This window comes from Sciurus vulgaris (assembly GCF_902686455.1).
Source record: "Sciurus vulgaris genome assembly, chromosome: 3".
Taxonomy (NCBI): domain Eukaryota; kingdom Metazoa; phylum Chordata; class Mammalia; order Rodentia; family Sciuridae; genus Sciurus; species Sciurus vulgaris.
The window spans coordinates 81,263,093-81,289,423 of NC_136463.1; the positions used below are offsets into that span (position 1 = coordinate 81,263,093).

General features: G+C 52.1%; 1 long non-coding RNA gene across 2 annotated transcripts in view; it reads right to left on the bottom strand.

Moving 5' to 3' along the window:
• LOC306658098 overlaps positions 1–26,331 on the bottom strand; it is a 43,974-nt gene that overhangs the window by 6,158 nt on the left and 11,485 nt on the right. The window lies entirely within an intron of this gene.

Below are 26,331 nucleotides of genomic sequence, written 5' to 3' on the forward strand. Positions count from 1 at the left end.
GTGGAATCACATATTTGTCCTTTACTGACTGGTTTATTTCACTTAGCACAGTACCTTCAAGGTTCATCCGTGTTGTCACATGCCTCGGAATTTCCTCCCCTTTTAAGGCTGGATGATGTTCAGTTGCCTGTATTGAGCACATTTTGTTGCTGATGAACCTTGGGTTGTTTCTGCCTTTGACTGTTGTGAACAATGCTGCTTATGCACATGGCTGTACATTTACCTCTTTAAGACACTACTTTCAAATATTTTGATTAGGTACCAAGAAGTGGAAGAGTTGGATCATATGCTAGCTCTATTTTTAGTTTTTTAAAGCCACTCTATACTGCTTTCATTAGCAGCTGTACCATTTTACATCCTCACTGACTGTGTACAGGTTTCTAATTTCTCCACATCCTCAGCAGAGCTTGTTGCTCTGTTTTGATAGTGACCATCCTAATGGTGTAAGGTGGTATCTCATTCTGACTTTTTTTTTTCATTCTGATTTTGATTGGCCTGTTTCTAATGACTAATGAGGAGTAGGCTGCCTCAGACAAGAATCCCAAGTCAGAAATGTGAAACTAAGAGAACCAGGGAAACCCTGGATCCCTGCAGGTCGGAAAGACAAACCACCCTGCAGGGCTCGCTCCTCCACTTGGGACACAAGAGAACCCTCTGAAAATCACCTGCTAGGGATGGAGCATACAATGACCAAGCTTGGGCCCCATGATGAAGCAAGCCCCAGACATTACATATGGCACAGGTTGTACCCCAAGAATAGAATGGGAGAACAACAGGAAGCCTACAAAATCAGTATCCTCTAAATACTTACAGATGAAAGGACAAGAAAAAACAAAGAATGATCAGATACTTTGGAGAAAGAAAGAGAAATATCGCAAAAGAACCAAATAGAATTTTTACACATAAAAAATATAATGACGGAAATGAAAATAGGTGAACTGTCACAGCTAGAAAGAGAATTAGTGAACTGGAAGAAGAAAAAAAAAAGAAACTAGGTGGAGAAATATTTATTGCATAGAAACCTGAGCAGATGCAGGGAATCCATGTCTCTGAATAATAATCTAATCAGAAAAAAAATCTATGTGTGTGTGGGTTTGTGTGTGTGTTTACATGTGTTGAAAGCAAAAGATAGAGTGTGTGAGTATACACTGAATCAAGAAGGTGTGTGTACATGTGCCTGTGTGTGCCCATGTGGGCAGGCTGGGAGAGGAACCCCAGAAAACATGGACTCTGAATGCCAGTCTATTAAAAGATGACCATTGTGAGCTCGCTTTGAGATCATGTCTTACCTCGTCACACATTTATTAACATGCTTCATAATTTTAGTGGCCAGTTTCATGTATTTTTAATTCTGTCCAATCTCCAGCAATTACATTTCCCCCCTCTGGGACGTCAGGACCCAATGATGGGTCGGTGCAGTACACGGAGCCCCTTTAGTGGCTTCCCATTTTCTCACATGGGACTGGGGTACACTGCTGGCTGAAAGAGTGTGAGCACTTTAAAAAGGGTCCCTGAGGTGCCTGCCTCTGTATGCTTCCTGCCTGGTCCCAAGGCTTCAGCCCTGGATTCCACTCCTCTTCATCTTCCAACATGTGTTTACAGCCATGTAGAAAGCACAGCTTACGGAAGACTGCTGGCAGCTGGGTAGTGACCGTACCCGTTTCCTGCCCACGCTTCTGCCCTGCTTTGCACCATCTCCCGAAGAATAGACTGTGGGCTTGGTTTTTGCTTTTTTGGGACTGTGCTTTTTACTGAACTAAGCAAATAGCAAAGTGATTATGTCTTTTAAAAAATTGTTTAAGAAAAAGGTCTTCACCATGAGCACAAATCTTCCTTTCAGGAGATTGAGGACAAGCACCCAAACTCCACAGCAATGTGAGTGGTGGGCTGGGTGTTCTCCGGCCTGTGCCCCATGGCCTGTGTGATCTTGGGTGAGTTACTTCACTTCTCTGAGCCCCAATTTTTTGTCTGTTCAACAGAAATACAAAATAGTGCCATATTACAGAGGGTGTGAGGATCAAATGAGATGGTGTGTGCAAAACACTGTGGGAAGCTTGGAGCTATATTCATTGTGGTGTGCTGGCTCTGTTCTCCATCTTTGCCTTTGGCTGCTGTCTGAGGGAGGCCACCAACTGGCACTGCCACAGGATTTGAGATGACATAGGTACTGTGTCGCCCATAAGGAGCTCTGTACTGGCCCTTCCTGTGATTCCCTTCCTTTCTTAGATCTCACAGATGCCAAAGTGCTCATGAATCCTGTGACTGCACTGAAATGCATCCATTCCCCCCTCCAAAGGCATCCCATCCTACTTGAAATACAATCCAAACTATTTCCCATGACATGGATGAGCTGGCCTCTCTCTCCAGCCTCTACTGTTACCCCTCTTCCTTCAATTGCCATATTCCAGTCATACTGGGCCTCAGGGCCTTTGCACATGCTATCCCTCCAGTTTCCCCTAGTTCTTTTATAAGACTGAGGCACATCTTTCACATTTTCCTTTGGAGAGTCCTCCACTGACCTTCTAAACCCTTCCCTACCAAACTTGCATTTCTGTCTCAGCTATTTGTTCCTCTCCTTTAGAGCCCTCACCACAGTACAGCTATACATGAAAAGTCAATTTATTTGTTTGCTGTCTCTCCCCACAGAACCATGCTCTCCATGAAGGTAGGGACTGTATCTATTTTATTGCCAAAGTGTCTCCAGCATCTCATGCAGCACCTGGCCCCAAATCAATAATTCGAGATTAGAGGAAACTAAATTAAAAGCAAAACAAAATATCACTCCATCTCAACTTTGGGGGCTAATTTGGAGATTAACTTCTGGACGATGAAGATAAAAATATCAGTTTTTAGGTGGTTTTTTTTTTTTTTTTTTCCGGGGATTGAACCCCAGGGGTCCTCAACCACTGAGCCACATCCCCAGCCCTTTTTTGTATTTTCTTTAGAGACAGGGTCTTGTTGAGTTGCTTAGGGCTTCGATAAATTGCTGAGGCTGGCTTTGAACTCGCAATCCTCCTATCTCAGCCTTCTCAGCCACTGGGATTACAGGCGTGTGCCACTGTGCCCAGCCAAAAATACCAGTTTTAATAAGAAAAGGCTGAATGGAGGTTGTGGCCCTGTGGCAGTACCAGGGTGAAACTTGAATTGGACTCAGTCTCCCCCAGTCACTGGAAGCTGTGTGTGCTGTCCCCTTCCACACACCCAGCAGGCAACTGGTTCCTGCTCCGTGTTGGAAAGCAAGGGGTGGAGCAGGAGGCCAGGGAACTCCCCTCCTCCTGGGACCCCAGGGATGGAGAGGGCACCTTCGACCCTTCTAGCACAGGAGAGATGGAGGCTGACCTGAAGGCTATGGAGAGTGCTGTCTGATAGGGCAGTGAGGTCAGGGTGCGAGGGCTTCCTGGAGGAGGTGCCAGGGGTCCGGAGGGAAACAGCATAGCAGAGCATGTGGAGACCCAGGCCTGACTCTGCAGTCAACAGCAGGGCTCAGTATGCCCTGGTCCTAGGCTCAGTGGCCACCCGGAGAACTCCACAGCTCCCCTCCCTTCCTACAGCCATGGGACACCACATCCACTCTCCTTTCCAAGCAGATATTCTGGAGAGATGGGGCTCCATGATTAGGAGATTGAATCATGGGAGGATTAGAAGAGCTGAAGGTGCAGTATCTACTGAGCTGTGAGGGGGCTGTTTACAAGCACTAAAGTAGGAAGCCAGAGTCACGCCAGAGTTAGCCCAGAGTGACAACTGGCTCTGAAGACAGAAATGGGCACATTGGTGTCTGCACGTACATGTGCATCTCATGCCCACACCCATGCACAGCGTGCGTTTATAAGGGGTGTAGAGTGACGGACTGCATGTTCGTGAGGACCCCCATGTACACGGTAAGCATATGCGAGCAGGGTTTGCAGACGTGTGTTCATAGAGGAATGCTCTCATTGTGCATATGAACGTGCACTGCGTCCACAAGCACGTGGATCCACCCATCTGTGTACCCAGAGCTGAGCTGACTACCTAACCAGGCGGCAGAGAGAGAGCGCGTGTACGTGTCCACCCAAGTCCGCGTGGAGCAGGCACACGTTCGGTGCCCACGCAGACGCCATGTTAAATGCATGTGTGCTGGACACGGCTCTGTACCGTGTCAGTTTGTGTTGTGCACACACACACTCCACAAACCGCGTGTGTAAATGCCAGGCATGTGGGTGGACCGCTGCAGCATGTCTGTCCCATCCATCCACATATATGTGTGACCTGAAATCAACCCAGAGAGGACGGTGAACCGGAATCCACGGTTCCCTGAGAAGTTTGGCAGGAGGGCAGGGCCAGCTCCCCTTCCTCCTGCAGGCAGCACACGCTGTTTATGTGGACCCTGTAAACAATGAATCCTCCCTCAGGCGGCCGCCCGGTGAAGGGGCGGGTTCCCGTCTAGGAGCAGGTGGTGGCGTCACTGCCAAAAGGAACAATGCACACCACATGGGACCCTGGACCAGGCGGAAGCCCATATCTATAGTAGGAAGCTGTTCTTGGTCCAGAGAGGGGGTTTTGGAGGCTGGTGCTGGCACAGCCCGGCTGGCCGGGTGCTATTGGGTCCCATGCTGATCACACCCAGCGAGGAAATGAGTGCACTCAGTCCCCAGGCCCTGGTGGCCCTCTCCCTGGCCCCACTATGACCGCAGGACCCTGGTGTTCAGTAGTCCCAAAGTGCTTCTTGTGAGACCCAATAGACACTGGGAGTGTGGGTCAGCTGTGCAGTGCCCTGTCCACAGGAATGGCCCCTGGATGGGGCAGCATTGTGGACTCCCAGGGCCTGAGGCGATCCGCACTCCCACACACTTTAGTACCATCAGAAAAAGTGAGCATGGTCCTTGGTCCTTCCTAAGACAACTCCTAGGGTGCATCACCAGGGACAGATGCTCAGGCTGGGCTGGACCCTGAGACCCAGAGGGCTGGGATGGGCTTTGAGCACTGTCTGGCCTGAGTCCTGCCTCTTCCCTTCTTCTTAGCCTGTTTCTTATCTCCTGGTTTTAGCTTTTCCAAATCCCACTTCTCCAATCTACAAAATGACACCTGTCTCAGGGGTTTGGTAGAAAAATTAAACAGCATTGTCATCTCGAAGGCAATTTTCTCATCCATCATAAAGTCCTACACAAATGTTATTTCAAGGCAGGGACAGAGGTAGCAAAGTCACCTGATTGCCTAGGTATGTGTTCTGCCTTTTAAAGTTTTTAATTTGGATGTGTAGGATGTGGCAGATAGTTACACAGATGACCCCTGTTGGTGCTACTCCTGGCATGCGCGCCCTGTGACACCTCCGATGTTGACATTGGCCCTGGCCATGTGCCTCATTTGGCTAATGGGAGAGTAGCAGAGGTGATGAAAGCAGAGGAGGGATGAGTGCTTCCCTGGGGGACTGGTCCTGGGTTGTCCTTCGGGAGAAGCAAGTGCTACAGCCCACAGCCTTAGCTGGCTGCCGGGCAGGAGAGGCCATGGTGGGTCCTCAACCCAGCTGAGCCTCCACACGACAGAGTGAACGAACCTGGCAAGATCTGCTCCAGCGGCAGAATCGTGAGCAAATCAGGGTTTCAAGTCACTCGGTATGGGGACATTTGTTACTTGGTAATCGGTAACCAATATGCAGGATGTGAGAAGCCTAGAAAGTTCCCATCCCTAACCAGAACTATAGAGTAAGTTAATTGCTGAGGCAAGGCTGTGACACAAGCCCCGGGTTCGTCCTACCTCCTCAGTCCCTGTATGTGTTCATTCCCTAGAGCCCAAAATTTCAAGGCCCCTCTGGGGAATGTGGACTGGCCTGGGAGGGGATTCCTTATAGGTTCCCTATAAGGAATACTCACAGCACTGGTATTCCAGAATACTGGAAAGAAAGAGGGCTTGCACAGGGGTCTTGCACAGATTCAAGGCATTTGGAGCCAGTAGGTGTGACAGAGGGACAGGGTCTCCTGTTAGAGGGAGCCTGGGGGAGGAGGAGAAAGGTTGGAGAGGGAGGGAAGCTCCTGCCCTGGGGTCTGTTTTCTGTCCGTCTGCCCAGAGGGCCTGGTTCAAAGGCAGTTACATCCCCTAAGAGGTGTCGCTGATCCCAGGACCCTTGACTCTGTCAGCAAGACCCCATGGCCGCACCCTCTTCACCTTTGATGACTGACCTGTGGCCAAAAGGTCAGACATGCACATCAAACAGCCCTGCTTCCCACAGGCTAGCCAGCCTGAGGTCCCCTGTCAGCCACATCAGAGACCACAGCTGGACCTGGGAGAGGGGAGCCCCTTCCTCAAATCTGGCTTCACCACATTCTCATGCCTTCTGCAGTGTGGATCAGCCAGCCCCCTGTGAGCACCTGCCTTTCTCTGGGTGTCCTTGCTAGTGGATGGTCATTTGGTTATTGTATCAGTTTCCTAGGGCTGCTACAACCAGATGCCATGAACTGGATGATTTGAAACAATGGAATGTAAAGAGAAATTAGGGGCTGGAGGTGTGGCTCAGTGGTAGAGCGCATGCTTAGCAAGCTGGAGGTCCAGCACCAACAACACCAGTCAGTACAAGTAACAGAAATTCATCCTCTCAGGTTCCAGAGGCCACAAGTCCAAAATCGAGCTGTGGGCAGAGCTACGTTCCCTCTGAGACATGGGTGTGCTCCTTCCTTGACTCCTCCAAGCTTCTGGCGTGGCTGTCAATCCTGGACATCTCAGGTCCGTCTGTGTCACCCCGATTGTCTAGCGTTGTGGGTTTTTTTTTTTTTTTTTTTTTTTTTTTTTTTTCCCTTTCTCTCTCATTTGCAGTTCTGGAACCTGGGGGCGCTCTACCACTGAGCCACATTCCCAGCCCTTTTTAGTCCTCATTTTGAGACAAGTTCTCACTAAGTCATCCCTGGCCTTGAACTTGCAACCAACCTGCCTCCGCCTTCCTAGTCACTGAGATTACAGTGCCTGGCTCTCCTCTTCTATGAGGACATGGGCTATATTGGATGATGGAACCACTCTAGTCCAGAGTGGTCTTGACCCCATCACATCTGAAAGACCATATGTCCCACGGGTTAGGACTCCATCTCCTTGGGCTGGAGAAGGGGACACAATTCAACTCATAATAGGAACACAGGAAAAATTGTGGAGCATTTCTCTACAGTAATTCAATAATAATAACAAAGAAACTCGTTGGCCCTTGGGACCATTCCACAAATATGACACATATTAATGGATGGAAATCCCCCACCACCCCATGCCACAAGTTCCCAGAGGGGACATTTCCCAACTGACAGAAATGTATCATTTTCAAAAAGCCCCTTGAAGGATACAGGAGAGGGCCGTTTGGGGATGGCCCACACTGGAGGTCAGGGTCACATTTGGGGGTAGAAGTGCCCAAGCTTTGTCCATCTCTCACTGTGACTGCCCCCACTGTCATGCCAGATGTCTCCAGGAGATGGCCCGCGGTCAGCCTGGAGGCCAGGGCCGGACTGAGCTGCTGCCCTCCCCCTTGGATGGGGATTTCACACCCAGGAAAATAATTTCCTGGTAAGGAGATTAGAAGGCATCGCCCGCTCTCGGGAACAGGATGGGGCCGGGTTAGGCAGGAGAGGAACAGCGGGAGAGGCTGGGGGGCAGGCGGGGGCTCGGGAGGAAGTGTCACTGTCAATCAGGGCGCTGACCCATCTAATCCAGACTCCCGGCTCTCCTGATCCCAGGGACAGATGCCGGGTAAAAAGGTGCAAACTCGGAGGGCCCGGTCCTCCCTGCAGGCCTGCAATACGGGCTCCTCTGCGGAGAGCCGGCTTAATCTTGCCAAGAGATAAGCTGTCCAAAAGGCGCTCTCTGCAGCTCCCTCACGCTTCCGCTGTGCCTCACGTGCAGCACTGTGGTCAGTAACGCAGGGGCCGGCAAACTCCCTTCAGCGGGGGGAGTTGTGCGCTTGGCAGAGGCTGCGATCCAGAGTTGGGGACAAGAACTAGAAAGCCTTTCTGCCCTTTCATGGTGAGGTCTCCACCCAGACCTTCTGGTCTCCAGCCTCATTCATTCATTCAACATGCATTTACTGATCTAACAGGAGCCAGGATCAGATGAGCTCATGGTCCTGACCAGGCATGGTAGGCAACTGCACAAGATGACCTCACCATCCATCCATCTGTCCATCTGTCCATCCATTGCAGACACTGCTCCTAAGTTGGCCAGGTACCTGTTTAGAGTGCAAACATCATTCACGGCCTACCCTAGGTACCTGGAGCCGCGAACCCAGGCTGAAATTTACATCTCAACCTGGAATTCTCCTCCATGTAGCCCTTTTCAATGCAACCCTCCACAAGATCTTCATTTGATTCACTTGTGCCAGGAAATGGCTCAGGCCCCTGGAGATGCCAGAAGGAGGTGACCAGCTGGCGGTGAGCACTGAGATACCTGTCTGTGAGAAGAGTTCTCCCAGAAGACCAGTGGTGGTACAAGCACGGTCCCTAAATTACAATGGTCCCACTTGTGATTTTTGACTTTATCATGGTTCAAAACAGATCCACATTCAGTAAAATCATACTTTGAATTTGGATCTTTTCCTGGATGAGTGCTGTGTTGTCCAGTCTTTGATCCTGCTGGGCAGCAGTGAGCCACAGCCCAGTCAGCCAGACTGTCACCAGGGGAAACGACTGTGCTCTGCAGTGTGCTGTGGTGGGCTAGGATGTCGCTGGGCTAGGTGTATTCAACCTATCTTTGATGTATGATATTTTCAATTTACGGCAGGTTATTGGGACGTAACTCCATCCCCAGTGGAACATATGCACTGCTATGGATTGGATTACCTCCCCTCCTAATTCTCATGTTGAACCGCCAGCCCCTACTTGATGGTATTTGGAGATGGGACCTTTGGAAGGGGATTTTAGACAAGGTCAAGTTTAGGATGGGCCCATGGTGGAATCAGTTCGTTTTTAAGAAGAAATACCCAAGAGCTTGTGCTCTCCCTTCCTTCCTCTTTCTCTCAGCACACAAAGAGGTCATGTGTTCAGAGAAAGGGTGGACATCAGTAAGTCAGGAAGAGTCCTCACAGAACCAACCCCTCTGCCCCGCATGTGGACTTCCAGCCTCCAGAGCTGCGAGCAGATACTTCTCTGCTGTTTAAGTAGCCTGTCTCTGGTGTTTGTTATGGCAGTTTGAACGGACAAAGGCAAGTCCTTTTCTGGTAACAGGGTCTAAATTGATTAAATGGATTATATGTAAAGTACTAAGAGTTTTGTGCCTGGTACATTCTAAGCAAAATACCAGCTTCCATCACGAGTACCACTCGCTGTGGAAATGGAATGGTAGCGGATGGACTGGGGCGGTGCGAGGCGCGTCTCCGCCTCTTCACGCCTCCAGGCCCGTTCTTTCACACCTGCCTCCCTGCTCGTTCAGAGGTCAGCACACATTTTCTCTGGACCAACTGAGATCCTTGTCCCTGTTCCTGCTCATAGTAAAGTAAGACCCAGCTCAGATGGCTGGGATCACTCCAAGGAGGCTGGGAAAGCCCTGTGGAAGGTGCCCCAGCCACCAGAGTCGGGGGACTCCCTGAAAAGAGGTGGCACTTGAAGTCTCCCACGAGGATAAGCAGCACTTACAGAGGGAAAGCACTCATGCAGGTCACTGCAGGAAGAGGGAAGGGGTGAGCCAAGAAATGCAAGGAGCTTGAACATTCAGGGGGTCCCTGAGTCCACCTCAGAGTGCCCAGTGGGGTCTTGGCAGGTGGCAGGACCTCTTCTGATAGAGTCCCCCACCAGCCCAGGCCAGGTCAGGTGCTGAACTCCAACACTTCCTGTCCAATCTGCTCAGATAACAGTTGTATGACATCAGGCTTCTGAGTCTCCTGGGACAGTTCACATTTCCCTCAGGCCCCCCATGAGCTGGAGAGCTGTTCAAGCGGGACCTGGTGGGGTGTCTCTGGGCCACCAGTTAACTCCTGTGAATGACCCACAGCTCAAGGTAGCCATCCGCCAGCTGGGAAACTTCCCAAGAGTCACAAAGGAGGGACTCTGCTCACGGTGGCCCGTGTCAGGCGCAGAGGGGGTTCTGAGATGGGGAGCTGGATGTGAGGAGGAGGTCAGGGGAAGGAATGCTCTTGAACGTTTTCCCAGGCCTGTCCCAGGAGAACAGAAGACTTAACCATGGAGGGTGAAAGACCAGAGAGGCAGTCATGAGAAAAGGCTCGGTGGACCTGGGTAGAGGGGTGGACCTTCCTTGTCAGAGCCCGTACTTCTCAATGTGGCCCCTTCCCCCTCCCCACAGGCCTGTGGGTCAGGTACAGTCACACCTGAGGCCCAGACAAGGACACTGAGCTCAGAGCAGTCGTTTGTCCACAGTCACATGTGGGAGCACAGTGCCTAGGACAGTCCTGCACGTGGAGGAAGCCCCTTGATTGTCTGAATGGACGGCCAAGCTGGGCCTCGATCAGGCTGGTGCTTGGCCAGGAGGAGGGAGGGGTGAGTGGACGCTGGGTCCGTGTAGGTGGACATGAGCTCCCCTGAGGCAGAGGGGACTCAGACAGGAGGTGTTTGGACCGCAGAGGAGACAACCAAACCAGGACCTCACAACCCTTCCTGCTCACAGAGCAAGAGCAGCCAGGTGCAAGATGGCTTTGGGAGCACAAGTGGCCTCCATGTGCAGCAGAAGGATGAAACGACCTAAGTACACCCCCATCTTCCCTCCCAGCTCTGCCACTTGACGGCTGTGACCTTATGCAAGGGCTTTTGCCATCCCAAGACTCAGTTTCCCCATCTGTAAATTTGTGATAAGTATCCCCTTACAGAGAGCTGCTGGGTTTTTTGTTATTTTTACTTTTTTTCTTTTTTTCCTGTGTGTGTATGTGTGTGTGTTGGAGGAATTGATACCAGGGTTTGAACCCTGTGGCACTTAACCCCTGAGTCATATCTCCAGCCCTTTTTTATATTTTATTTCAAGACAGCCTCTCACTGAGTCGCTTAGGGCCTCACTGAGTTGCTGAGGCTGACTTAGAACTCGTGATCTTCCTTCAACAATCCTCCCAAGCGGCTGGGATTACGGGCGTGCGCCCCACACCTGGCTGTTGGGTTTTCATATAGCACTGGGGGATGCCAAATGTCTAGCCTAGGACCAGCTTCTAGCAGGGTCTCAGGAATGGTTGCTCCTCCCATTTTTTCACCTTTGCTCTACCTTCTTTTATGGACCCCATGTCCTGCCACAGAGCCCAGAGCCAGGACACGCTAGGAGCTGAGGGCTTCAATGAGGCCCAGGCTGCAGCGTGGAGGTCCAGTGCCCACCCTCCGCATTTTCTCTGTCATTGGTGAGGCACTTCCCCTTTCTTGGCCTCATTTGATCACCTGTTAAACAGGAAGGAAGAGGATTGGACTGGCCAGTTCCTAAGGACTCTCCTAAGAGAAATAAACGTTGATGGAAGGTCATGGGGAATATGACTTTTCAATGGGTCCAGAAGGAGACCTTATTCCACGTGGTACAACTCCATTCTTCTTTCTCTCATAGCAAAGTGTCACCTGGATTGAAGGCTGTTTCCCAGCTTCCCTTGCAACACAGTGTGACTAATGGAAGTGTTGTGTGGCAGCTTGGATCATGTAGGAGCTGAGTCCCCTTCCCGCTTCTTTGTTATCTTTCCCTTCCCCAGCAGGCTGAAGTGTGCGAATGACAATGGGAACAGCCATCTGAAGGCGAGGTCAGGTGAAGTGTCCTTGAAAATGGAGGTCACTCATGGTGGGGCAATAAGCTGGAGCAAGCCTGGGCCCTTGGGGACTTTGGGGAACAGAGCTGCCAAGCCAGACCTGGACCCCCTACCTCCACCTGCTTCTATGTGAGACAGGAGCCCAATTCTCTTTGGCTTAAGCATTGTTATTATGGTCTATTACTTACAACCAAAACTTAAAAGTTGCCTGCCCAGGGACTGTAGTCTGCCCATAAAGCACGTGACATGTGAAAACAGTAGTCTGCCCATAAAGCACGTGACATGTGAAAACAGTAGTGTGCAGAGCCTTGCTTGTAGGTAAGTAGCTGTGAACCTCATGATACACTTCACATAGCTGGCTGGCAGCCACTGAAAAATCCAAGTGGGCCTCATGCAGGGAGTGGATACACACATGCATGTGTGCATTTACACTCGTGTATGCATGTGCTCATATGTATTTGTTGTGCTTGTGTGTGCACGCACGTACTGTGTGCTCATGTGCAGGTATTGGTTCACCATCATGCACGTATATGAATATTCTTGCACTTATGTGAATATTCACATGTTCATACATGTGTGTGTGAACATGTGCTTGTGAATGTGCCTCGGTCTCTCAAGGACCCATCTGTTTTGAACTAAATACAGAAAGCCTTCTCCCACCCAGGGTGTGAGTACAGACCAAACTTCCTGAGTGCTGCTCTACTGAACAATGCAATAAATTGACTCAATCACCCTTATTCTGGGCTGGGGGCTGGGGGAATACTGGCCTCTCTCCTTCCCCATGCATTTTCGTTGGCCCCCGCCCTCCCCCACCCCTCCCTGTTGTGCTGCTCCTTGTCCTCTGTGAGTATGAGCCTCGGGCCACATGTGTGCTCAGTAAAGACCAGTGTTTAACAGGGACAGTGATTAGCAGTTCATGTATTAAGGTCATGTTTATACTTCCATTGTCAACGGTGGTCATTATTTATTTGAAATGAGGCTTTCTCATTTACTAGGCATTGCTGCTCTGAGTAAGTGCATGTCGAAGGCTTAATAATTTTCATATGGCGGGGACTGCAAATCAGGAGGGCTGAGGCTCCCTGTGCTAGACAGGAGGAGGTGCGGTCCCATGGGGCTGCTGGCTCCACATCACAGTGAGGGAAGCGTAGCCATGAGATAGGAGAGGGGATGGTCAAGGAGCACCTGGTGGCCTCAAATGAGCTCCAGCTTCTTGGCCCAGACAAATGACCTCCCAGGATACCAGGGGAATTTGCAGATGTGAACTCAGACCCTCTGTCAGGAATCTTGGAGAAATTGTGAAGAGCTGGAGGCTGGATAAACAACCAAATTTGTCATCCCCCAAACAGGAAGCAAGTACATTTTTAGTAACTACAGCTGGTAGGAGGCAGCCTGGTGTTAGGGAAAGAGAACAGGACTTGGAATTAGAGCTGGGAGAGAATCTCTCTGGCTTGGGTGATCTTGTGGGAGTCCTTGACCCCAACTTTCCTCATCTGTGAAATAGGATAGTATCAAATCACACAGGCTGGTACTAAGACGCTCATGAGATAACTTTCCAAAAGAACCAGATAAATATATCACCTTTTCTCGCCTTTCTTTCCCTATAGGCCAGCTACATTCTCTACTGAAATGTGGAGAATTTGGAACGGTCTTGGAAGAAGTGTGTTTCTCCCAAGAGAAGGCCATGACAAGCAGATCTCTTTCCTTCTCAGTGGACATGCACTCTTTAGAGGTTAGAGGAAGCTGTCAACAGAAAGCGTGTCGACTTCGAGCAAGTATTTGCAAGGTTTCTCATGTCCGAGATGCTGGGATCAGTAACACCATCCACCTGGATGGCTGGTGGGCTCCACCGGGCCCGTGGAGGAAGTGGGGAAGCGCTGAGGGGGTGTTAAAACAGGTCATCGGACTTTCAACTGGTTAAACAATTGTATTAAGAGGAATGACGGCTGGTCCCATATGCACCTGGCAGAGGTCTCCCGCAGAGTGACAGAGAGCTCTGCGACCGCCATCTCTTCCTGTCCTGGGGCATTATTATCAATGCGTTCAATAAAGACTTAGGAAATGTGCTTATCAAGTGTTCAGATGACAGAAAGAGCAGCTAAGCAGGAGAAAAACGACCAGGCTTTGTATAAACTTATGCTTGCCTGATCCTCGCAGCCACCCCAGAAGCCGGGGACAGTTCGATCATTCTCGATTGACATTTGAGGAAGTTGGGGCTCAGACAGGTCAAGTGACTCGCCTGAGGCCATGTGGCTAGGAGATGGTGGAGCCACAGTCAGGGAGAAGAGGGCGCCAAGGAAATCCAACATTTTAAAAATATACAAGAAAAAGAATTAGGTAATTCTAGAAATTTTAGACCTGAAACATTTCTTGCCTGCAGGTCACTGCTCTAAACTCTGCATTTATTTCCAGATTTAATCCTTCCCACAATTCTATGGGCCAGGTGCCATGTCTCTTCCTACTTTACAGATGAGGGAAACTGAGGCAAAGAGAACTTCAGTGCCAAAGCCATGAGACTCAGAGCACAGAGTGGCTGTTCACCTTCCCAATCTGGAGAGCACCTGCCTAGAACTCGAAAGAAGATATAACAGGACTCGGGGGGGTGACATTAAACCTGAAGGAGGAGCCCTGAGCCACATGAGGGAACAGCGAGTGCCCAACCCTGGAGGTGGGAATTTGTTGTGCTGGTAGAGGAACAGCACAGTGCCTGGAACAGCTGTGCCAGGGGTCAGGGGTCAGGGGTCAGAGGCAAGGGCAGGGTTTGCGGGGCTTTGAGGTCACAGCAAAGAGTTTGGGCTCTTCTGCCTTTTTGTGGTGGGAAGGCCAAGCAGGAGCAGGAGTTTATGCGGAAAAGCAGTGACTGGGGGTGGACAGAGCCCCAGGCCTCAGGACGCGAGGCACCCAGCTGGAACCTTGATCACCCTGGGAGGCCCGCCTGGCCAGAAGCACAGCGTGATGCTGTTGGGCCTTCCTGGTCTTCTCCACTTGCTTTCAGAAGCTCAGACCCCTATTGAGGTCCACTGGCCCATGATCTTAGTCCTCTGAGTGCTCCAAGCATACTGGGAAGTCCCCAGTACTGAGTGGGGACCTGGAGGACACACAGAGGTCCCAACCCACAGGGTCAGGGGCTCAAGTGGAGACTCAAAGGCCTGATGGGATTTCCCAGCAAGAAATAGGAGAACCTGCCCTTGAATTCAGACAACCAATCAGAAGAGTCAGGGAGAAAGGTGGGCTGGGGAGGAAGGAGGGTAGGGAGGAGTGAGATGGGAGGACAGCCAGGAAGCTAGGAGATCTAGGGAGGAGGGAGGAGGAGGCAGAGGAGCTGCCCCAGGAGAGAAGGAGCCAGAGAGCAGGGGGCAAAAAGGGGAACCAGGGAGAGGAGGCCTGGAGGAGAGCGATGGGGAGAAAGGAGAGCCAAAAAGCAGAGGTAAACCAAGGAGGAGGGAGAGCAGGGCACAAGGGGCTGAGAGGAAGTAAGGAGGAGGGATAACTGGTGGGGGGAGGAGGGGGACTCAGAGAGGAAGGGACCCAGGAAAGAAGATGAGATAAAGAGGAAGAGAAATGAGGAGGAGAGGGGATGAGGGAGAGGCGGAGAAGAGGAAGGACAAGGGAGGAGGGGAAGCAGGGACAAGTGGAAGATGGGGAGGAGGGGCGAGACAGGGAGGAGGAGGGATCTAAGGAGAGCAGGGGAGCCGCGGGGAGGAGGGATGGGGCTGGCTAGCTCAGCAGAGCTGGTCGAGCAATCCGGGCAAAGGTATGTTTGGGGAGCACCCACACTGAGGCCCAATAGGGCGGTGACTTCTCTGCATTTGGCCTCTCCCCTGTGGCCTCCACTAGAGGACGGGTCCTAAAAGCAGGGCCTTGCTGGCCTCTCCCCTGCCATAGCAGTGCAGATCGATATTTGTTGAGGGAGGTGGCATCCCATGGCACTTGGCTTCCACCCACAAGGCCAGCTCATACCTTGCCCCTTGGGACCCTCCCAAGGGGCTCCATGCATGCTTACCCACTTGGCTATGGCCATCTGCCCTGGCCGCCTCTCCTGACAGTGCCTGGGAGGCAGGCATGGGCATCAGGCACATCAAGGGCCCTTGGCTGAGCTTGGGTGAGGAGTCACAGGTCTGAACCGGGGAAGCCTACTGGGAAGTACCTCCAGAAGGTAGAGCCAGAGCCAGGCTAGGGTGAGGCCGAGGGCCATTTCAGCTATCTCTGTGCACTACCAAAAGAATGATCTAGCAATCACACCATGAAATGGGCTGGTTGGTGAAACATGGGGCCCTCTGTCCCTGGAGGTGATCTGGGAGAGAATGAGCAACCACAGAGAGCCATGGCCATTTCTGCATTCAACATGGAGCACCTACTATGTGCCAGGTCATGGGTAGGGTGTTGGGAGCACCCAGAGGAATCAGATCCAGCCCTGCCTTCAAGATGCCACACTCCTGTGACAGATACAGATCAGTTAAGAGAAAATTCCATGTCGTATGATATGTGTGATGGCAGTAGTCACCAAATATTTGTGGAAAAGATGGGACAAATCTAGGAGGGTTCCTGAAGGAGGTGCTGTTAGTATAAAGGTGCCAAGAAACAGTAGGAGCCAGCTAGCAGCTATAGATGGTACAGCTGAAGTGTCTGTGTCCTTGCTGCTCCAGACGCAGGGTCCCACACCCCAAGGAAGGCAGGCAGGAGTGGACGGGAAGGAAGAAGTACTAAGGCTGCACAGGTGTCTGGGGCATCCTCGGGGTTCTGCTGCAGTTGAGTAGGCTGTAGGGACTCTCAGCTCTGCCTCTGCCATTTGTAAGTGACTAAGCCAACCACACAAACCAGAGCTGCTCATCATTACTGAAAAAAAATACTTGCCACAAAAAAATTCAGTGGGAAGCAACATCCACGTGCATGATCATAAGACAATCAATATCCCATTTATCAGTGAAGGAAGAGAAGCTCAGTGGCGGGTTCTTTAAGTCTAGCTTCAACTGTTGTAGGATGCTTTAAACCTTTACAGTCTGTTTATGTGAATTCATGGTTTGTGTGGGAGGAGGCAATCAAGGGTTTGAAAACTTCATCATTTATTTAAAATGTTCAGTCAGCCCAGGAGCTTGGGAGGCTGAGGCAGGAGGATTGCGAGTTCCAAGCCAACCTCAGCAAAAGCGAGGCACTAAGCAACTCAGTGAGACCGTGTCTCTAAATAAAGTACAAAATAGGGCTGGGGACGTGGCTCAGTAGTCAAGTGCCCCTGAGGCTGAGGCAGGAGGATCGAGTGTCCCTAAGTTCAATCCCCATATGAAAAAATTTAAAAAGAGCTCAATCAATTTCCCACTTTTGGAAATGCACCCTAATGATGTGCTCTGTCCCCACAGGGAAGCCAGCTGATGGGTACCCAGGACCTCCCCGTACTATTTTTGCAACTGTTTGTGAGTCAGTAATTATTTCGAAATAAAAAAAAAATTAAAAACAAACAAAATCTCCAGCTCTGGACACATGGGGCCAGTTCAAGCATCAAATCTGATTTTTTTTTAAAATTAAAAATAACGTTTGTTCACAGAAACAGCTGTTTCTCATTTAATAATTTTTAGAAGGTCGTTTTGGGAAGCTTATATACATTTGTGATTTATTATGCTCTCTCTACATTTTCTTTTCTTTTTTGAAGCATAATTTTATTATGTAGAGAAGAGGGTCTTCCTTCCAGCACCCTGGATGCTTCCTCTTTACTCGTAAGCATCGAATAAATTTACATCAGCTGATTTTCTATGTGTGCTCCAATTTGGCAAAGTTGGGAGCTGCTGCACGGGACACAGGGGCCTTTGGGGCAGGGGTGAGGAAGGGAAGGGTGGCTAGCGTCTGGGGAGTGTGGAAGGGTGGGGAAGCTGGAGGTAGAGTCTGCTGGGGCTGCCAGGAGGTGACGTTTGCAGCCGGGAGCTACAGAAGGTGTCATACAGACCCAGTGGGCGCTGTGCTCCTCTGAGCAGGGTGTGCCCTGCCTAACTCTCTTCCTAACCTCTCGGAGTTTTCCCTGTTCCTTCCTTTGGCTCTCAGCATTCCAGAGGGGCCTGAAGGGCCTGGGGCCCTGGACGGAACCCAGCTTGTGCCCACCTGGACAGGCACCCCCATTGTGCTTCTGCTTCCCTCTGATACCCAGCTACACTGAGCAGCACCTTCCTGATGGGTCTCCAGACAGGGGCCACGAGGCTCCACGCAGCCCTCCTGCTGGCTCTCCTGTGTGCATGGCCCAAGCACGACCCTCCTGGCTGTTTGGGAAGCTCAGAACACCCTGCGGGCCCTGGCAGAGGCTCTTGCCAGGCTGGCTTGTGAGTTCAGTGGATGGCGAGAACATGTCTGTCTGACGAGTCCCCAAGCTTCACCCAAGCCGGGGTCTGAATGGAAACATTATCACAATTTAATTACCTTTCACAAACGCAGCCTGAGAAACCCCACTCCTTGGCCAGAATGCCAACTTCAAATAGAGCCAGGGGTGAGCGGAAGCTGTGCTCCCCCAGGGGTGAGGGGACAGTCCCCAGGAGCTACACACCCTTTAATGAAGCTTCTAAGTGACCCCTGAGCCCCAGCCTGCATGGGGCCAAGTGGGTCCTCCCTCAGTGTGGACAGTAAACTCCAGCACGGGGTGGTCACTTAGTTTTTTTGGAACATCCTGAAGGGCTTCTATTTCTCTCTCTTCTATTTCTCTCTCTCTCTCTCTCTCTCTCTCTCTCTCTCTCTCTCTCTCTCTCCCCCCCCCCTTTCCTTTTCTTTCTTTCTTTCTTTTTTTTTTTTAATAAAACGGGTGATAAAGGGTCCTGCCAGGAACCATTGTCTTCCAAAGTCTAAAGTGTTTGAAATTAATTTATCCGCTTAGGATGGTGTATAAATTTCTCATTACGAGTGTCAGTGGTGAACAAGAAACCATTCCAAGAAATGTCTCGGGCCCTTGCCAAGCCCTGGGCCCTGGGTCCCTCGCGGAGCCGGTGCCCGCGACAAAGGGCTTCACACAGTCATGAGCGTTAACTATGCATGCTTTCGCGTTGCCCGGGCTCAGCCAAATGCCCTGTGAGAACGACACGTCCACACCGGGTTTTATTATTCTACACAGATGCCGGTTCCTTGTGTGTTTGCAGCTTGTGGAGCATAATGTGGGGTGCTGGGGGGTTTTGTTGTTGTTGGGCATGTGCTCTTTTACTCTACCCCTCCCTCGCCCCTTCTTTAGGTGAGCCACCCCCAAAAAGGCTGGGGCAAGGGGAAGTGGGGGCGAGGCCAGGAAGGTTCTTGGAAGGGCTGGGGATGGGATGGGGGAGGGGATTAATGAATTGAGTCTCTTTGAGGTGTGCGTGTTGGGGGGCGGGGCTGAAACCAAAGAGAGGAAAGGGAAGGGGAGGGGGAGGTTAAGCCCTGGGAAAAAATGGCACCCCGTCCCTCGCTGGGCCCGACTGCCAGCTACCAGGCAGAGGGAGCTGTGCTTCTGCTGCTCTGGAGCTCCAGCACCTGGGCCCCGCCTCCCAGGCTGTCCCCAGGAGGCTCTTCTTTGGAGAGAAGGGCCCCCAGGGTCCTCCCACCATGTGTCACCCTCTAATTCCCAAATGCAAATGGGAATCTGAGACTGCAAGGGCTGAAGAGGTGGCAAAGCTGGGACTCAAACTTGGGGCCCCTGAGGGTGCTGTTTGCTCAGTCTCCTGTCTGCCCTCCTCCCCCAGCAGCCCGGGGCACAGTCCCTCGTCCTCCAAAGCCCACCTTACAGAGCCCTAGGGTGAGGCTGTGTCCCTCTACCTCCTCTGCTCTACCCTGTCAGGCCCTTGCCCTGGGCGTCACGCTCGGGACCCCCAGGCTGTTCTTCTCCCCCTAACAGAACCGGCCCAGAGGGAAACAGATCCAGCCTCCGGGAGCATGGCTGGTGCCCCTGGACCCCAGTCAGGGTTCAGCAGAGGGTGGCGTTCCCGGGAGTTTCCTAGAGGAGACAAATCTGAGACCTTAAGGGGCAGTGAAGGAAGGCTAGCCTGGGTCTCATAGACCTGGTATGAGTCCTCCTTCATAACCATCTCCCTGTGTGACCCAGGCACTGTCCTCTCCTCTAAGCTTTGGTGCTCTCTCCTGAATATGAAGGGTTGGGTTCAGTATCAACATGCTGCCCCGGCTCTGGTCTCCAGGATGGGGGATGGGAGCAGAAGTTACGGGCCACAGATGCTGTCCGTGATGATCTCAGAGCCCGCAGCACGGGCAGGTTGGAATTGATCCCCAGGGTCACTGGCTGGGTACTAAGGCCCAGCACTGGAGAGAGCCCTGTGAGTCATGTGGCCTGCATCATCCCCCATAGCGCCTGAGATAGGCCCGTCTCTTTCTGAACATAGAGCCCTCTCTCTTCTTCAGGGGTGCTGGCCAGAAGGCTGGGCATGCTCAGACCCAGGGGCCACTTTGCAGAACCACCAGTCTCAGTTGGCACACTCATGCCCAGCCTCTGTGCCCGGACACTGAGGGCAGGGCCTCTCCAGAGTGGCTGATTGGGATGCCTGGCAAGTCACCGGCCCTGGGCGGTGGGCCAGCCTACAGCCCCTGTGGAGGTGGCCTCATTAAAGGCTCATGGTCCAGTGGGCAGGGCATCAGACTGGACATCTGGAGGCTTGGGGCCGGGTCCAGCTTGCTGCTGCTTTGCTGGGTGACCTTAAGCAGATTACTTGGCCTCTCAGTGCCCCATCTGCCCCCTACCTCCTCCCTGTCTGGCAAGGCTTCCTGGAGGGAATATTAATGGGGCAGCTACAGCACCTCGGCCTCCGCCATTCCAGCTATGCCAGGAGTGGACAGGGTCACACAGGAAGCCTTCCTCCTGACACCTTCTAAGCGCCTCTCGGGCATTACTGGCCATAGGCCTGGCTTCAGCCCCAGGATGAGGTTGCAGCATCTCGGAGCAGAAAGAGCTATTGGGAAATCTTCCTCTGCAGATAAAGAAATGGGGGAGCAGTGGGCAAGACATGCAGCCGGGGGACATTGCTGGACTGGGAACCTGAGGGTCCCTCTTCTGAGCCATTAATTCTTTCTTGAGCTGTTCACTCCAGCCTTCCCTTCCAGACATGGGCCCAGGATGATGCTGTCAACACGCACTCTACACCGCCTACGCTCGGAACAGCCTCCAGGACGCACCTGGCTTCCTGGTGGTCGGGAACCTCCTCGGGCCCCCGGGCCCCTTCCTGCAGCCTCCTCTGTACCCTCCTCTCACCTGGCACAGCCCAGGCTCCGGCAACACCAAGGCATGAGCTCCAGATCCTCCAAGCTCACACGAGATCCCTAGCCCTGTGCACACCGATCCTGCCCCCTGGGGGACCCTCTTCATCTCCTGGGTGAGAGGATTCCCCTCTGTGACTGCGATGATGCAGCCCCTTTCCATGATGCCTACTCCAAGTTGTCCCGAGGACACAGCCCGGGTCCTTCCTCTTTGGTCCTGTAGCATCTTGGTTCACTGTCATCAAAATGCTGCCTGTCCAGGCCATGGAGCCCCACATGGAGCCCATAGCGTAGACCCAGGGCTTGGTGTACAGTAGGAACTCAGCCATGTGTACTGCATGACCAAGAAGTCAAAACCATTGTCCTGACCGCCTAGGCCCCGTTCTCCTTCCCTTGCCTCTGTCACTTTAAGGGACCTTGAACAAACACATAAAAGCTTTGTCCAAGAAGTGGTGACTCACCAGGTTCCTCCTGCTGCTCTGCAGTGGCCTCCACATCCTGGTACTTCAGGGACAACCTAGGCCCATCCACCTCCAGCTCCTCTTTTTGTGCTATGTCCCAGTCCAGCAAATAATAGTAATAATATTAAGAGTATTATTATTACTATTATAATAATAATATTCCCCACTGATTGTGACTGTATTTTGTGTTAGATGCACAATAGAAATATTCCTGAAAACAAACTTGCAACTCATTTATAGGAAACTGAGGCTCAGAGAGATTAAGTGGTTTGCCTGGGGTCACACAGCTGGTACAGGCAGAGCTGGGAACTGAGCCCAGAGCTGCAGGACTGCAAAGCTCCCAACCCCACTAACATCTGCTCTCTTCCAAAGTCTGCCAAGGGGGCTGCTTGCAGGCATGGCATCAGCAGAATTACTAAAGGCCAAAAAGGAATTTCTTGGGTGAACCTTTTCCCTTGACATTGGTATTTAAGTCAGTTTTTAGAGCTTAACCCAAAGTAGTCTCAAGGGTGGGATTTGAGATAACAGAATTATCTAATGACAACAAGAGTTGTAATTGTACCAATAGCTCAGCAACACACACAGTGGATGTGCCAGTTAACACTTCTTCCTATCCTTCTCCACTGTGTGTGACTTATAGATTTCTATTTTCAGTTGCTGTATCAGTCATCTTTCCATTACTGTGATGAAATGCCTGAGAAAATCAAGTTATAAGGAGGAAAGGTTTATTTTGGCTTATGGTTTCAGAAGTCTCAGTCTGTGGTCATGTGGCCCTGTCGCTTTAGACCTGCAGCAGTTCAGTACATGGTGGAGCCAATGGTACAGGGGGGTCTGCCAGGAAACAGAGAGTCAGGAAGCAGTTGGGGTCCCAATATCCCTTTCAAGGGCAACCCCCCTATGACCTAACTTCTACCATAGACTCTACCTCCTAAAAGTTCCACCACCTCCAATAGCACCATGGGCTAGTAACCAAGCCTTTAAACACACTGACTTTGGGGGTCATTTCAAATCTAAACTACATCAACAGACCTTTTCAAGAATTGATGTTTAAAGGATGTATCTGTACATAGATACAGTTCAATTATCTTTAGGTCATGAAATTGTGTATTTTGGAAATATTTGATGCAAAATAGATACAAGAAAGACTTCTGGCCTTATAGCGTACATCATTATTTGCAAATTTCACAGGGAATACTGATTGTCCAGGCGTGCTGGAAGATTGAAGTGGTGCAGCTTACTGCGTGAAAGAGTTAGAAGTATCCCGGAAAGCTGCCAGGGATGGGGACTCTAGCAAGTTTTGACAGAGGCCAAGAGGATGAATTCCCAGAGCAGAGGAGGGAGAGCATAGCGTCAGGTGCCTTGTAGCTAATACAATGCATTTAAAGTGCGGGGGGTGGGGGTGGGGGCTCCCAAATGGTCCCCTCAGCTCAGCAAGCATGGGTTGTTTGAACCTTCTCTGTTCCCTTCAGAACCAGACACTGGGAATAAACAAAGCTGGGGACTACCTGTCCTGGAGGTGCTCCTCAAAACGGTCCTGGGGAAGGGGACTTCCCACCCGCCCAGCTCATCTGGGGCTGCACCCTGGCTGTCACGGGTCTCAGCAGTGTAGAGTCTACAAAAGTACCTAGAACCTCATCAGGCCTCTCCTCTGATAATGTCCTCAGTGGCTCCCAGTTACTATTTATTATTAGAACAAAATCCAAGGGCTTATTGTAACCAAGAAGGCCCAAGGAACTGATCCCCTGTCTGCCTCACCTGGTCTCCTACCCAGTTTCTCCTTCAATTTGGTCTCCAGTCACTCAGGGTTTTTTCTCGTTCTTGTGACCTTCCAGTTTCTTTCTCACTTTAGGGACATCCTGACCTCCCTAATCGCCTGGACCTCACCTTAGGGACCTCACCTGGACATCTCCAGCTCATGCTTCTCATCTCAGCTCCGTGTGGCTTCCCCAGGGAGGCTGCGGCGACTCCTGAGCGAGCCCCCAGGCCCTAACACACTCTGCTGTCCACTTCCCCATGGCGCTGGGCACACATGTGAGTAGACATGGGGACATGCCATCGAATGTTCAGTTTCTGTCTCCTCTGCTACACCAAAGACTCCATGAAATTAGCGGCCGGTTTCATCTCCTTCACAGCAGTGGAGTCCGGCAGAGAGAAGTTACATACATCAGTGGTGTGCTGAATGCGGGTCCTCCCGTCCACACTCTGTGGAGGTCACAAATGTGTGACGTGGGTGTGGCTGGGCATCCAGTCGCTGAGAAGCAGAGAGAGCGCCTCGCACATCTGGCGCCCATCGACTGCAAAGGATGAGGAGTCGCCGTCAGCCCTGGAGCTGCCGGCACCGGTGTTCCCTTCTTTTGGGGCAGCAATGGTGACAGACCACAGCCTCCAAGCTCTAGGCAGGTCCAGATGTCCCTCCTCCTCATCTTCCTGGTCTACTGCTCAGTTTCTTCCGGACCCCTTCTGGTCCGGAAGCTCATGCGGTGTAGTAGTCTTTTTTGTGCCGTGTCTCTGTCTCTGAGATTGATATCGTGAGCGTTTGTTGGGTTTCTATCAACTCCTCTTGGGGCTCTTTGCTTCTCTAGCATGCTCAGCAAAATGCCTACTACAAAGCCCTGTGCCTGCTTGGCTATCTGCTCTCCAGACTGACCTCTTCGCAGCACCCTTGGGACAACCGGTAGCTCCAAGTGGGGCCAGGGGGAATCAACTCCCCGCCTGGGGTCTGAGTGGGCGGCCCTGACACTGTGCCCCCCTCCACGTCAGCATTCTTCCTCTGTGACCTCTGCACCCCCTTTCTGCAGGGGTTGGGGAGCTCTGCCTTAAATGCAGCATGGGGGAGCAGGGTGAGGGGGTTCTAGAGTTTGCAGACTGAATATTTACTGAGGAACTTCGGCTACTCTTTAGCTCAGCCTCTGTAATTATCAAAAAGTAGTTAACAGATAGCAGCTCACCTGGGTAAGGCATGAAGGGCTAAGTAGTCACACCTAGTATGGAGCTTGGCACACAGCTGGTACTTAATAAATGGTCTTTCTCTTTCCTCTGAGCAGCCTGATGAGGTGGGCATTGTGTTCTCAGGTATAGGCTCTACTGGCCCAGGGGTTAAATCACACATCTGCAGCCTCCTAGCCTCACTGCCCGTGGTGGCCTTTTTCCAGGACGGCATACCCTGGTGCACAGGGAGAGAGTAGGAGGAAGAGGGCCGCCACAGTGCAATCGCTGGGCCTCTTCAGGACTGGGGTTTCGCAGGAGGTCTGTATCACGGTGCTGCCAAACAGGAGCATCCGTGTCACCCTGAGGATCGACCCTGGGTGAAAACTGCTTCCAGGGCATGCCCCACCCAGGCATGAGGCCACTCTGACCCCAGAGAGATCCCCAGGGAGACTGGCATCGTGCACCGCCCCTGGGCACCACGGCCGGCACATCAAGTCACGGCACGTTCTCCTTATTTGCCAATCTGTTGACTGTGCCCCCTCTGGCCTTCGAGTCCTATTCACTGGGCGGTAAACATGTTACCTAGCAACCGAGTGTCAATATCAACAAAGGCTCCGATGAAGTTGTTAATCTGGACAAGACTGACAGCAGGGCCAACGCGCTCCGTGCGCGGCTCCTCCAAGTATTGTCTGACACTTAGATTTGCCCACGAGGATATCGACGCTCAAAAGACCCCACGTCTCCCTCCACTATGAAAATTAAATGAAGTGTGTGTCACAGGCAGGGAAAAGGCACCAGTACGGGCCTCCTGGGGATCTTGCTTGTCTGTTTCTTTTCTCCCCACTGTGCGGGAGCCCAGGGGATGGAGTGCTTCCCCCAAATGCAGCGACCGCTGCTAATTTCCCGGAACAAAGTGAGACACTCCAAGGCCAGTCTTGGGCACCCGAGGAGACATGCCTGTCATTTGTTCTTTTGGGGGGCCCCAGGTGGGGCGAGGAAGGCACAGCTGGCTCTGGGACTGAGCCCTATGCCAGGCTGGGGTACCCGATCACACTGTGGAGTAAGGTTGGCCACGTGGCAGGTGCTGCATGGTGGTGGTCCGCGGCATGCCATCAAGAAAGGTCAGGACCCTGCTCCCTGGAGCTCCTGGTGCAGTGGAAACAGGAAAACGTGTTTATGACCTAATGCTACGCAGATCTCTGGAGGCAGAGCCTCGTGGGACAAGGGGGCAGTGAACACAAAGTCCCGAGGGTGGACGGAAGGTGTTTTATGTATTCCAAGGGCTGCAGGGAGGCTGGAGGGTCTGGGATGGAGTGTGGGTGAGGTGAGGAGGAGCCTGATCCCGTGGGGCCCGGAAGGCTGGCGGAAGGACTTCCAAGGAGTTCCTCCTCAGGGAGTGGCGAGCACAGTGGGCCATGGTCTGATTCCACAGCAGTGGCTCTTGGAAAGAGAACGCAAGGGCCACGTGGGGACCACTTAGGAGGCCCCACCCAGGCCAGGTGAGAGGACCTGGACCAGGTGCTGCCCCATGAAGCTCCACTCCGAGGCTGGTGGAGGGGCTGGGTGGGTGTGAGATTCTTGAGGATGGGTCAGGGACACCAAGTCGGGGTCCACACTGAGCACAGGCGAGGCCTCAGTTCTTCCTCTTCAAGCCCTGGGGAGAAAATTTCCCCTCTCAGGGCCTCGGTCGCTCCTCCTCTAGCAAGTCTTCTCTTGGCCTTGTGCACCCTCCAGCAACACTGGCGGGAGAGGCAGCACCGTGGGGAGGAAAATGCAGGTTTGGAGCTGGGTAGACCTGCGTGCCAAGCCCCCCTGTGCTGCTCATTGCTGTGTGACCTTGGGTGATCTGCAGAACCTTCCTGAGTCTCAACATTTCTTTAAAATGGGCCCAGGGCATCCACCTCCGATGCTGCTCCATCTGTGTTTGGCTGTTTGCTTGGTATGGTTTTGGTGCCAAGCACTGCTGGGCACAGGGATGTGTATGACCCAGACCTTGTTCTCTGGGGGAAGGCTGGCTCACCAAGAACAATACAGACAGGGGAGGGTCGTCCCCTCAGGCAGCCCCGGGCACCCCTGGGGGCAGGTGGC